The 14,642-nt window shown below is 43.6% G+C and overlaps 1 protein-coding gene across 11 annotated transcripts in view; it reads left to right on the forward strand.

Moving 5' to 3' along the window:
• Positions 1-14,642, forward strand: part of magi2a (membrane associated guanylate kinase, WW and PDZ domain containing 2a) — a 372,559-nt gene that overhangs the window by 169,296 nt on the left and 188,621 nt on the right. The window lies entirely within an intron of this gene.

Raw genomic sequence — 14,642 nt, forward strand, 5'->3', positions numbered from 1 at the left:
TAGACAGTGTTGTCATTAGATCATACAGTATGGGTAGACAGTGTTGTCATTAGATCAGACAGTATGGGTAGACAGTGTTGTCATTAGATCATACAGTATGGGTAGACAGTGTGTTGATCATCATTAGATCATACAGTATGGGTAGACAGTGTTGTCATTAGATCATACAGTATGGGTAGATAGTGTTGTCATTAGATCATACAGTATGGGTAGACAGTGTTGTCATTAGATCATACAGTATGGGTAGACAGTGTTGTCATTAGATCATACAGTATGGGTAGACAGTGTTGTCATTAGATCATACAGTATGGGTAGACAGTGTTGTCATTAGATCATACAGTATGGGTAGACAGTGTTGTCATTAGATCATACAGTATGGGTAGACAGTGTTGTCATTAGATCATACAGTATGGGTAGACAGTGTTGTCATTAGATCATACAGTATGGGTAGACAGTGTTGTCATTAGATCATACAGTATGGGTAGACAGTGTTGTCATTAGATCATACAGTATGGGTAGACAGTGTTGTCATTAGATCATACAGTATGGGTAGACAGTGTTGTCATTAGATCATACAGTATGGGTAGACAGTGTTGTCATTAGATCATACAGTATGGGTAGACAGTGTTGTCATTAGATCATACAGTATGGGTAGACAGTGTTGTCATTAGATCATACAGTATGGGTAGACAGTGTTGTCATTAGATCATACAGTATGGGTAGACAGTGTTGTCATTAGATCATACAGTATGGGTAGACAGTGTTGTCATTAGATCATACAGTATGGGTAGACAGTGTTGGATCATACAGTAGACAGTGTTGTCATTAGATCATACAGTATGGGTAGACAGTGTTGTCATTAGATCATTATGGGTAGAGTGTTGTCATTAGACAGTATGGGTAGACAGTGTTGTCATTAGATCATACAGTATGGGTAGACAGTGTTGTCATTAGATCAGACAGTATGGGTAGACAGTGTTGTCATTAGATCATACAGTATGGGTAGACAGTGTTGTCATTAGATCATACAGTATGGGTAGACAGTGTTGTCATTAGATCATACAGTATGGGTAGACAGTGTTGTCATTAGATCAGACAGTATGGGTAGACAGTGTTGTCATTAGATCATACAGTATGGGTAGACAGTGTTGTCATTAGATCAGACAGTATGGGTAGACAGTGTTGTCATTAGTTCATTAGTCAGACAGTGTTGTCATTAGATCAGACAGTATGGGTAGACAGTGTTGTCATTAGATCAGACAGTATGGGTAGACAGTGTTGTCATTAGATCATACAGTATGGGTAGACAGTGTTGTCATTAGATCAGACATGGGTAGACAGTGTTGTCATTAGATCATACAGTATGGGTAGACAGTGTTGTCATTAGATCATACAGTACGGGTAGACAGTGTTGAGTGGTCATTACATAATCTTGAGGCATGTTGTTGCTCATACTGTATGATGGAGAGATAGGACAACCCCCCAGTGCTCTCCTAATGTATCTGTCAGGAGGATGACAAGCTAACATCAACCCTCATTACATAACTTGAGGCATGTTGTTCACACACACACACAACACTAACACACAGGAGGATGACAACACACACACACACACACACACACACACACACACACACACACACACACACACACACACACACACACACACACACACACACACACACACACATCCAGGAATATTTATTTCCTAGATACCCCTATTTCAGCTGTGTGTGTGTGTGTTTTTTTTTTTTTGCGTGCCGACCACAGAAAAGAGACTATCCAGAGAACTATCCAACCAGCTAGCTGTGTGATTTCTGTGAGAATGTAAACTACAAACTACGTTTGAGTGGATTTTTGTCCCATAGCCTATTTTCACTGTATCGTCATCACATGACCTCCATTGGGGCCCACGCAGTGTGAAGTTAACCAGATACACAAGTGTCATCCAGTGGGCCATAATGCAGACAAGATCCACTACTTCTAGAACCAGTCAGTAGAAGAGACACACACACTCTCTTCTTCTAAGATCATCCAGTATGATATACGAGATACACACACACACACACACACACACACACACACACACACACACACACACACACACACACACACACACACACACACACACACACACACACACACACACACACACACACACACACACACACACACACACACACACACACACACACACACACACACACACACACACAGGGAGAGAATATCGGTGTTGTGGGAAAAATGGCAATGTTTGTCTTCAAGTGGTGTAGAAACAGTGTTGGGTTTTGAGTGATGGCATCTGTATGGTGTTGATGAGAGCCAATTATGGGCCAATTATGCTGATTAATGGAATTATAGCTGGTGGCTGGGTTGATTGATACTTGCTTATGTAAATGTGTACCTTTCTGCTCAGACTGGTAGCAGGCAGATATGGTGTGTTATATCACCATCCTTGTTTTCCTGCCAGAGTTATGAAGCCAACTGGATGGGAAATTCACTTGAAATGGATTGTGAGTCATTCATGGGTGGTGTTGTATTGAAGAAGGGGTGTGTGTGTGTGTGTGTGTGTGTGTGTGTGTGTGTGTGTGTGTGTGTGTGTGTGTGTGTGTGTGTGTGTGTGTGTGTGTGTGTGTGTGTGTGTGTGTGTGTGTGTGTGTGTGTGTGTGTGAGAGTAAATGTGACGTGTGTGTGAGTAAATGTGGCGTGTGTGATGTGGCGTGTGTGTGTGTAAATGTGGCGTGCGTGTGTATGTGTGGAAATGTGGCGTGTGTGTAAATGTGGCGTGTGTGTAAATGTGGCGTGTGTATATGTGTGGAAATGTGGCGTATGAGTAAATGTGGCGTGTGAGTAAATGTGGCGTGTGTGGAAATGTGGCGTGTGTGTAAATGTGGCGTGTGTGTAAATGTGGCGTGTGTGTAAATGTGGCGTGTGTATATGTGTGGAAATGTGGCGTATGAGTAAATGTGGCGTGTGTGGAAATGTGGCGTGTGTGGAAATGTGGCGTGTGTGGAAATGTGGCGTGTGTGGAAATGTGGCGTGTGTGGAAATGTGGCGCGTGTGTAAATGTGGCGCGTGTGTAAATGTGGCGCGTGAGTAAATGTGGCGTGTGTGTGTGTGTTGTGGCGTGTGTGTAAATGTGGCGTGCGTGTGTGTAAATGTGGCGTGTGTGTAAATGTGGCGTGTGTGTAAATGTGGCGTGTGTGTAAATGTGGCGTGTGTGTGTGCATGTGTGTAAATGTGGCGTGTGTGGAAATGTGGCGTGTGTGGAAATGTGGCGTGTGTGGAAATGTGGCGTGTGAGTAAATGTGGCGTGTGTGGAAATGTGGCGTGTGTGGAAATGTGGCGTGTGTGGAAATGTGGCGTGTGTGGAAATGTTAGCGTGTGTGTAAATGTGGCGTGTGTGTAAATGTTAGCTTGTGTGTAAATGTGGCGTGTGTGTAAATGTTAGCTTGTGTGTAAATGTGGCGTGTGTGGAAATGTGGCGTGTGTGTAAATGTTAGCTTGTGTGTAAATGTGCCGTGTGAGTAATGGAAGGCACAACACAAAAACCTCAGATGATGTGAAATAGGCTCTTAGCTACAACATATGAATATGAATAAAATGGAGTTTACGCGTGTTTAGACAATTGACGTTTAAGGTTGAAAATGTTGTTTTAGTTGTTTTTTTTAAACATATTTTTCCATAAATGGTCAAATAGTCCAAAAACTCTAATTGTAAGCTTTTAAATGATATCAGTCTCAACCGGTTATCGTTTCCAGTGATGAAGATATGGATATCTGGTGGTATGGTGGAGTATGCAAAATGGTCAACTTATCTCTTGCGTGTTTTGGCATTCAGATTTTCTCCTACGATGGCCAAATATGTATGGAAGGTTTCGTTCAAATCCAAAGACCTGCTTTCAAGAAGTGATTGAATTCAAATGGATTGACCCTGTACTGTGTCTGTGCACAGTATGAGTACAGCATTAGAAACATGAAACCATGTTTGACTTTATGTCACTGTTCTGTTCGGCGCAGAAGGGAGATTGGCTTAAGGTCACATCTAATATTGATGTCCTGTGGGGCTGTACTCCTCTGCCTCTGTACAGGTGGGTCAGGTGAGCTCAGTTCAGTAACTAATACCTTATATAAACTCCTTTGTGAGTCACTTCTCCTCTCACCTCAAAAACATGAGAGTAGCACCATGTCCCAAAGCTTCAACTCTGCCTCACTACTACAGTAGAGCTGGGAATTACCAGGGACCTCGCGATATTATATTCTTGTGACACTTAGGTGCCGATACGATGTATAAAGATTCCCATGATTCTAAATGTTTTGCGATTCGATACTGTGATTTTATTGTGATTCAATGTTCCGAACATATTGTTCACCATATGTCTGCTGCAGAGGGACAAGAGAGAGAACCATGAGCCATGAGTAAACTAGGTTTGATCAGTCATGGAAATAGAAGTGCTGAAAACTAATTGGCTCCCGAGTTTAACAAGAAGTTGGAGAACAAGCTATGAAGGAAAAATACTGGAGTTTTGGTGTGGGTACAGCCAACTACCAATATGATATATCATCAAAAATAATATCCCAACCTGGAACTGTGTAGACCCCCCCCATAACTACTCCCTACGTCTGGCAATAGTGACGTCACAAAGTAGAAGGAGCCTTAGCGCTGTTGTCAATGCTCTAACTCTCTCTCTCCCACACTCTCTTTGTACAGGCATCAATTCCATTCCCAGTACTTCTGTGCTCAGCCCCTGCTCTCTCTCATGTATCCCTCAGAGATGTAGTCTATCCGTAGTGTGACTCATTTTTGCTCCTGGAATGCTTAAAACATGTATTCTAATCTCCATGTTCCTCAGAGCAGGGGACTGGCTGCAGTTAGCCAATTAGAGCAGGGTGGCTGGATTAAGTATGACACACAAACTGTGAGAGAGTGAGAGAGTGAGAGAGAGAGAAAGAGAGAGACTCAACCCTTAGTCTCGCTGCCAACATTCCCACCACATCCACAGACCCCTGTCCCCGATTACTGTTCTTTTGGGTCTTCCATATCGCAAATTTGCCCCTAACACAGAATTAATCAACACAACTACACCCTTTTGACTATACCTGTACTTTGTCCCAAATATATACAGTTGGGAAGAGAAAACCTCTCCCAATGCTGTGAACCAATTAGTGATCAGGTCAAACATCCCAACCAACCTGGGACACTGTAAAAACAGATGTTTCAGACTCATCCAGGTGTACCAGATGCATGTTGGTGGCTTTAGCTCCATGTATTAGCAGACATGAATGTAGGCTGGCTGAACCCAGAGCACGGGACTGGATGGCAGTGTTATAAAAAAGAGGTTCTTCAAAAAGCCACATCCCTGGTGGCATGCAAGCCTTACGGGAATTGACAAGAACCCTCCAAGCCTGCATAACAGACTCATAAAATGGAGTCAGGCCAGGCAACTCACCCCCCTCCAGCTTTAAGAGGAAAAGGTGCTTGTCTAAGCCCAAACATCCCGCCCTCCTCATCAGTGTGTAGGCTGTTTCAACCCAGCTAGAACCGTCACTGTACAACAGTCTCTGGGCTGCTTGAAGCCGGAAAACCATGATTCTAGAGGAAATGTCCACCAGGCCTTGCCCACCCTCGTGCAGTGGCAGGTACAGGGCTGCAGCTTTAATCCAGTGTTGTCCAGACCAGAAGAAATTGACAAGGGTCCTCTGAAGCTCTTGTATCAGACCCTTTTGGTGGCTGTAAAATCATTAGTCTGTGCCACAGGGTAGAGGCAGCAAGATTATTAGCTACCAGGACCCGTCCCCTATAAGACAGCGGGGGCAGCACCCATTTCCACCTTGACAGTCTGGCACACACTTTCTCCACTACAACGTCCCAGTTCTTTTTCTGAAAGACATCGGAGCCTAGAAAAACCCCCAAAGTCTTCATCCCATCTCTGCCCCACTGAAGCCCCCTGGTAACCGTGGAACGGACCCCATCTGAAGCCGACCTGCCCACAGCGCTTCACTCTTTCCCCAATTGACTCTAGCTAAGGAGGCCCCCTCATACACCTTTAAAGTGTTTGAGAGAACCGTAACATCTTCACTCCCTGTAATAAAAACTGCCACGTGCTATTGTGGGACCCTTCATTACACCTGGCACAGAGAAACAAGTAAGCTTCGCTCTTAAAAAACAAAGCATTGGTTCAATCGCCAGACTATATAACTGCCCTGAAATTGGTCATCCCTGCCTGATGCCCCTTTGGACAGGGATGAGGCAACTCAAACCACGCCCCACCTTCACCAAACACGAGGCCCCAGCATACAGTAAACTCATCCAAGACAAAAAACATCCCCAAACCCAAAGGCTTTCATCGTATTATTAAACAAGTACTGGTGGTCCACACGATCAAAAGCCTTCTCCTGATCCTTCGAAAGTAAACCCACATTTACATCAGACCGTTTAAAAATGTCTAAAACATCCCTTATCAGAAACAAGTTATTAACGATAGAGCAATCAGGTACACAGTAGGACTGGTCCTTGTGGACCAACAATCCCAGATACTCTTTCAACCTTTTTGAGAAACATTTAGAAACAATTTTGCACAGAACAATTCTGCGCACAGCAAAGCAACAGGTCTCCAATTTTTTATGAGAGCCAAATCCCCCTTTTCTGGCCCCACTGAAAGCACTGCATGTTGATACAGGAAGAGAACCCTCATGAAAGGATTCACACACCACTTCATAAAAATCCTCCCCAATAGACCCCCAAAAGTGCTTAGAAAACTCAGATGGTAAACCATCAATGCCAGGGGCTCGGCCTGTTGAGAGCTGCATAACTGCTGTAGACAGCTCTTGCAGTGTAATGTCAGCGTCCAATGCGACTCTCTGCTCAGGTCCCAATTGAGGAAGACCGTGTAACAACTGTTCAGCACACAGAGAGTCACAATCCTCCGCCTTATAGAGGGCCGAGTAGAAATCCATGGCATGTTGATGCATTTCACTGTCATCCGTGGTCACCTTCCCATCAGGGAGACTAAGGCAGACCATCTGTTTACGTTGCAATGTCGACTGTCCTAGGTTTTTCTTAAGCGCTAGGAGCGTCCATATCCTTGAGGGAAGCGAAACGAGACCTAATCAAGGCACCCTTCACTCTTTCATGCAGAAACGACCTCAGTTCATGTCTCTTGTCCTGTAAGTTCATGACTAGTCCAGGGTCGTTCTGAGTGAGCAGCTTCAATTCAATAGACTTGATGTCCTGTTCAAGGGCCTTGATAGTCTCTTTAACTTCAATTTGAGACAGAGCAGTATACTGTTGCCAAAACACTAGTATTTGGGCCTTCCCAACCTCCCACCATTGTCTCAAGAACCTCCCACCATTGTCTCAAGGACTCAACATTCCCTTTTGTAACCCTCCATTTTTCCCAAAACAACAAAAACCTTTCACAAAACATGACATCATGTAACAATTTAACATTAAAATACCAGTAAGGTGATGACCTTTGTGGACAGGACAAGTGAACTTCAACAGTAACGATATGGTGATCAGAGAAACCCACAGGAGTAATGGCACATTTTTCAACCCTACTACAGTATTGCTCAGATACATACAACCTGTCTAACCTTACTGCACTGACACGACCTTCATTAACTTTTAGCCATGTGTACTGCCTAACGTTTGCATTCCTTACTCTCCATACATCAGAAAGCTCAAACTCGGTTAATAGGCCAGACAGGCAAGTGGCTGACCACAGGTGAGGTTCTTCAGCAGTGCGATCAACAGTAAAATCCACTGTACAGTTCCAGTCCCTCCCTAAAACCATACACCCCTCTCGGTCACACTGTCTTAAGGTTTCCTTTATTTGATCAAATACAGCAATACGCCCTGTACCCTTATGAGGAGCATAAACATACAAATAAATAAAAACATAACATCCACCTTGACCAATAAAACCCGACCCTTGACAATCTCTGTTGTAGATACAACAGTCACCCTAAACCTGAGGGAAACAAGATTGCCACCCCAGCACTGAAATTAATACCATGACTGAGTATATGCTGTCCCTCCCACCAGATACTCCAGTCAAACTCATTTTCCTCATCACTATGTGTCTCCTGTAGAAAAACTACATTAAGCCTTTTCTGTTTTATTACTTCTAATACCCAAGCCCTCTTTTTCCTGTCCCTTCCCCCATTAATACTGAGAGAACCCACCCTTAGTACCTCCATGTAGAAAAGAGAAAAGAAAAGCAGAAGAAACCACAGAGAAACCAGAGAGAAAAAAGAAACCCTATGAAGCATGATCATCATCATTGTTTTAATCTTCTCTTATTAACCTGACCACGTTTCCCACCACCTTTTACTGCTGCAACAGCAGTAACACATTTCCTCAAGCGAAACCGCTTCTTCTCACTCAGCTGATCTAACCCCACTGTCTCCTGTAACATCACAGCTGACCTCACAAACTTATCAACGTCAAAATAATCTGCCAATTTGACAGATTTCCCAAAAGTCTGATCCAGAAACCCATTTACCTCCTCTAGATCGTAAATCTAATACAAGTTGAAACTCTGTGCCCTCAACACGGATAACTTGTTCCTCAGCAACAGGTGCTTGTGGCTGCTCTACTGCTGTCGGCCCACCTCTCCCTACATCAGTGGGCCCAGGCGTTACGATGACCACCTGCGCCCCTCCCTCTGCCTTCTCCCTTTACGGGCAAACATGTCGCTTATGACCAACATCCCCACACTCAAAACACAGTTGACTTTCAATACTAGCATAAACCATATACAGTCTATTGTCATACTTGATTTTAAACGATAACTCTAAATTCTGCTCTGGTGAGTCCAGAAACATAAACACCTGTCGCCGAAATGACATAACCTGTTTCAACACCGGGTGTTTGCAACCCAACGGGACAACCTTCATTGAACTGGCGAACTTCGGAATAAACGGCGGTACATTTGAAATCCTTACCCTTGTTGACGGAGAAAAAAAGAGGCTTAACTTGAATAAACATTCCTTTAACACTACGCCATGCTCAACCATCCGATCTACAAGACACTCTTCTTTAAGAAGTACACCATGCTCAACCATCCGATCAACAAGACACTCTTCTTTAAGAAGTACGCCATGCTCAACCATCCGATCTACAAGACACTCTTCTTTAAGAAGTACGCCATGCTCAACCATCCGATCTACAAGACACTCTTCTTTAAGAAGTACGCCATGCTCAACCATCCGATCAACAAGGCTCTCTTCTTTAAGAAGTACGCCATGCTCAACCATCCGATCAACAAGACACTCTTCTTTAAGAACTACGCCATGCTCAACCATACGATCAACAAGACACTTCTTTTAGAACTACACCATGCTCAACCATACGATCTACAAGACGCTCTTCTTTAAGAACTACGCCATGCTCAACCATACGATCAACAAGACACTTCTTTTAGAACTACACCATGCTCAACCATACGATCTACAAGACACTCTTCTTTAAGAACTACACCATGCTCAACCATACGATCTACCAGACACTCTTCTTTAAGAACTACACCATGCTCAACCATATGATCTACAAGACGCTCTTCTTTAAGAACTACACCATGCTCAACCATACGGTCTACAAGACGCTCTTCTTTAAGAACTACACCATGCTCAACCATACGGTCTACAAGACGCTCTTCTTTAAGAACTACACCATGCTCAACCATACGGTCTACAAGACGCTCTTCTTTAAGAACTACAAGACGCTCTTCTTTAAGAACTACACCATGCTCAACCATATGATCTACAAGGTGCTCTTCTTTAAGAACTACACCATGCTCAACCATATGATCTACAAGGTGCTCTTCTTTAAGAACTACACCATGCTCAACCATATGATCTACAAGGTGCTCTTCTTTTTACACCATGCTCAAATACCAAGACTTCTTTAAGAACTACACCATGCTCAACCATACGATCAACCAGACACTCTTCTTTAAAAAATACCACCGTCGCTTTATTCATCCGGGATGCATAAGCAACATTCTCGTATCCTACCTTCTCTCCTACGGCAACCAGAAACTCCTCCACCATGACAGTAGCTTCAGTAACACACCTAAAGCCGTGCCGAAGTGACAGGGACGGCATCCCCGCCAAAATCAGGGTAATTTTGCTACGAAAATCTAAATACTTAATTTGAGGGCCTCCCGGGTAGCACAGTGGTTAAGGGCGCTGTACTGCAGCGCCAGCTGTGCCACCAGAGACTCTGGGTTCGCGCCCAGGCTCTGTCGTAACCGGCCGCGACCGGGAGGTCCGTGGGGCGACGCACAATTGGCCTAGCGTCGTCTGGGTTAGGGAGGGTTTGACCGGTAGGGATATCCTTGTCTCATCGCGCACCAGTGACTCCTGTGGCGGGCCGGGCGCAGTGCGCGCTAACAAAGGTTGCCAGGTGCATGGTGTTTCCTCCGACACATTGGTGCGGCTGGCTTCCGGGTTGGATGCGCGCTGTGTTAAGAAGCAATGCGGCTTGGTTGGGTTGTGTATCGGAGGACACGTGACTTTCAACCATCATCTCTCCCGAGCCCGTACGGGAGTTGTAGCGATGAGACAAGATAGTAGCTACTAAACAATTGGATACCACAAAATTGGGAAGAAAAAGGGGTACATTTTTTAAAATAATAATAAAATAAAAAAAATATATACTTAATTCGACCACAACAAAAATAATAACCTTAATCATGCACAGAAGAAAAAAATGCCACCAAGAAATAGAAAACCGAAAGAAAGTTCCGAATATCTAACTCTACACAACACACGCACTCCTTCACTCATACAATTCCCAGCATGCACCAAACACTCCCAGCATGCAGAGCGAGAGAGAGGGAGAGAGAGAGAGAGAAAATGCACAGCTGACTGACAGGATAAATCAATAGCTTTGCAGCCGAAGATAAGAGTATTTACCTTACCTCACGCTGTTGGTTATCTGCACGAACCCTGTCTTCACTATGAGTCATCCATACATCAATTGTCTTAAATCATTTATTTATTACTAACTAAGTAATTCACAGAAATGCATAAACAAAATAACAAAGTAAATATGGTTACAAGAAATGATAGGAGAATGTGCCCTGGTGGGCTAAACCGGCATCGCAGCTTGGTGGACACAACGGGGAGTGGGGGTCAACTGAGAAGTCACTACAGAGTGATAATTATAACAATTGAAATGCTACTCCTTTGCAGATGAACGCTCACTCATTCGGGAACAATTGCAATCAACATATATATTTATGCTCAGTGTGTCATCTTGTTCGCTGTTGAAAAGTTAGTTTCTGTTGTAGAATTTTCCGCCCTCTCTCTGGATTCTTCACCGATCTTTTATACTTTCTCTGGAACATGGAATTTGTTGGTACCTCAAGTTCTGTGAGGTGGAAGAAATTGCTTTGTTCTCTATGAAAATATACTCTGCCTCCTATACTGTGTGGCCATGTGGCAGGGTCTTCTCAGGAATTTACGACCTCTCTCTGACCACAGCAGCCTAGTTAAAGGAGGCAGGGAGAGGGGGATGGGGCTTGATATACCCAAAGAGGGCAACGTCATGACAGTACTCAGGAAATTTAGCGAAAACATGAAATTCTACAAAAAAATCACAGTCGACGAATGAGGGTGATGGACTTTTATCCGGCGCTGCCGTTGTTACCTGGCTGGATCGTGTGTGAGGTGAGAAGAGGACACACTTCTGCTGTGCGGTCTCTGTCTTTTCTAATTTGGGCTGACGCTCGCTCTCTGTGGGAGTGGATTTAATTGGAGCCGAGCCAAATCAGAATCCATGAAACCATTCTCTCTCTCTTTTCTCTCTCTCTATAAAGACGGATGACTTTTCCAACCAAAAATAGGTCAAAGCCCCTGAAAAAAACAAACATGTTTGCTCAGATGCTGGCGGATCTGCGGGAGCCCACAGCCAAAGGTCAAGTAAACAAACATGATGTTAGCCGTGTTTTTGTGTAACACATCCCAACTCAATCACGGGCATGGAGTAATGTTGGATCTTGATTAGTCTTGTTCCCATTCTCAGCTGTGTTTCTTCTGGCAAAAAAAGCTGAATCTAGGTTGGATCTTGGTTTAGTGACTCCCATTTAGTGAGCCCCATGAATGAAGGTATGAGGTAGAATGACCAGGGGCTGTTATCATAGCTCTGAAATAGCCATCTGTGTGGTCAGATGAGGATTTGGGGACAAAGCTAGAAACAGATTCTCTCTCCATCTCTTTCTCCCTTGTCGTCTTTCTCAATCTCTCCCCCTCCTCTTCCTCAATCTCTCTCTCTTCCCCCTCTCCCCCTTGTCTTTCAATATCCTCCTCTGTCCCTCTTCTTCCTCCTCTTCAAATCTCTCCCTCCCTTTCTCTCTGTCTGTTTGAGGGAGCGGTGTGGATCCTCTGTCCAATGGTCATTTAATGTCAGTATTAGCTCCAGTGACATTTGTGCTCAAATACTATTTTTTCACTTGATACTGCTGACTGTTGACAGAACTGCAAATGACTGACAGCAACAATGACCAAGGCTTCAGCGCGTGCTTTTGTGTGTCTTCGTGGGGTCTAGCCATGGTTAGTATTCCCGACCGGTTGCTTCCTGACACTGACACTCACTGTTGCATCCCTCTCCTAGTGGATTTCCGACTCTCTCTCTTCCTTTCTTTCTCTCTCTCTCTCTCTCTCTCTCTCTCTCTCTCTCTCTCTCTCTCTCTCTCTCTCTCTCTCTCTCTCTCTCTCTCTCTCAACCTCTCCCCCTCATCCTCTCCTCCTGTCTCTCTCCTCCTGTCTCTCTCCCGCCATCTCTCTCTCTTTCTCAAACAGAGCCTAACGTGAGCTCCATCACCATGGAGACAGACGTGATGTCAGCCTCAGCCTGCAGAGAAAGTTGCTCCTGCTTAACGATCATACTAATGCAATCACATAACTAAATGTCATGAGTGGATCTTTCTAAAATCAGACCATTATATCCCCACCAATAAATCACGTCACGGCTGCTCAGGGATGTAAGCTGTCTTAACCGACCGAGAATCTCATTGCCGACAGACGGCCGACAGTACGGCCTCCCACTGTGAGAAGTACCTGTCTCTTGCTAGAACAAACGCAGTACTTGCTGCGTGCCGACCCGGTAGCAATGAACCTGCCTTTAATAATTGTAGAATCGTAACGCTTGTCAGTGGCTAATAGCTTGACTTTGAGCCAATCAGAGAGCACAAACCTCCACGTGGGGGAGCCAACAGGAGTGACAACAAAAGGGAACACATTATTTTTCTGTACATCTACAGTTAACACTTCATATTCAATGTAGGCTATGGGATGGTAGCTAAGTGCACAAATGCAATGCACACAACACTAAATACTTCCTCCAAGCTAGCAAACCACTGTAGCTAGTAATGACGTTATAATTACAAAATATTATGAACATTTCAAAATGTATTAAATATGTTTTTCTCACCTATCTACACACAATACCCCATAATGACAAATTGAAAACATTTTTTTTAAATGCTTGAAAATTCATAGAAAATTAAACATAAATATTAATTTACATAAGTATCCACACCCCTGAGTCAATACTTTGTAGAATCACCTTTGGCAGCAATTACAGCTGGGACTCTTTTGGGTACGTCACTAAGAGCTTTCCACACCTGGATTGTGCAACATTTGCCCATTATTCTTTTTAAAATTCTTCAAGATCTGTCAAATTGGTTGTTGATCATTGCTAGACAATCATTTTCAGGTCTTGCCATAGATAGATTTAAGTAAAAACTGTAACTTGGCCTCTCAGGAACATTCACTGTCTTCTTGGTAAACAACACCGGTGTATATTTGGCCTTGAGTTTTAGGTTATTGTCCTGCTGAAAGGTGCATTCATCTCCCAGTGTCTGGTGAAAAGCTGACTGAACCAGGTTTTCACTCTAGGATTTTGCCTGTGCTTAGCTTCATTCCATAAATGTTTTTATCCTGAAAAACTCTCCTGTCCTTAACAATTTCAAGCATACCCATAACATGATGTAGCCACTACTATGCTTGAAAATATTTAGAGTGCTACTCAGTAATGTGTTGTATTGAATTTGCCCCAAACATAACACTTTGTGTTCAGGACAAAAGTTAATTTCTTTGCACATTTTTTGTACAGGCTTATTTCTTTTCACTCTGTCAATTAGTTTAGTATTGTGGATTAACTACAATGTTGTTGTCCATCCTCCATTTTCTCCTATCACAGCCATTTAACTCTATAACTGTTTTAAAGTCACTATTAGCCTCATGGTGAAATCCCTGAGCGGTTTCCTTCCTCTCCGGCAACTGAGTTAGGAAGGATGCCTGTAATTTTGTAGTGACTGGGTGTATTGATACACCATCCAAAGTGTAATTAATAACTAAACTATTCTCAAAGGGATATTTAATATTCATTTTTATTTGTACCCATCTACCAAAAGGTTCCCTTCTTTGAGAGGCATTGGAAAACCTCCCTGGTCTTTGTGCTTGAATCAGTGTTGGAAATTCACTGCTCGACTGAGGGACCTTCCAGATAATTGTATGTGTGGGATATACAGATGAGGTAGTCATTCAAAAATCATGGTAAACACTATTATTGCACACAGAGTGAGTCCATGCAACTTAACATGTGACTTGCAAACTTTTTTATGTTTGCCA

The sequence above is a fragment of the Oncorhynchus gorbuscha genome, linkage group LG14, assembly GCF_021184085.1.
Source record: "Oncorhynchus gorbuscha isolate QuinsamMale2020 ecotype Even-year linkage group LG14, OgorEven_v1.0, whole genome shotgun sequence".
Classification (NCBI taxonomy): domain Eukaryota; kingdom Metazoa; phylum Chordata; class Actinopteri; order Salmoniformes; family Salmonidae; genus Oncorhynchus; species Oncorhynchus gorbuscha.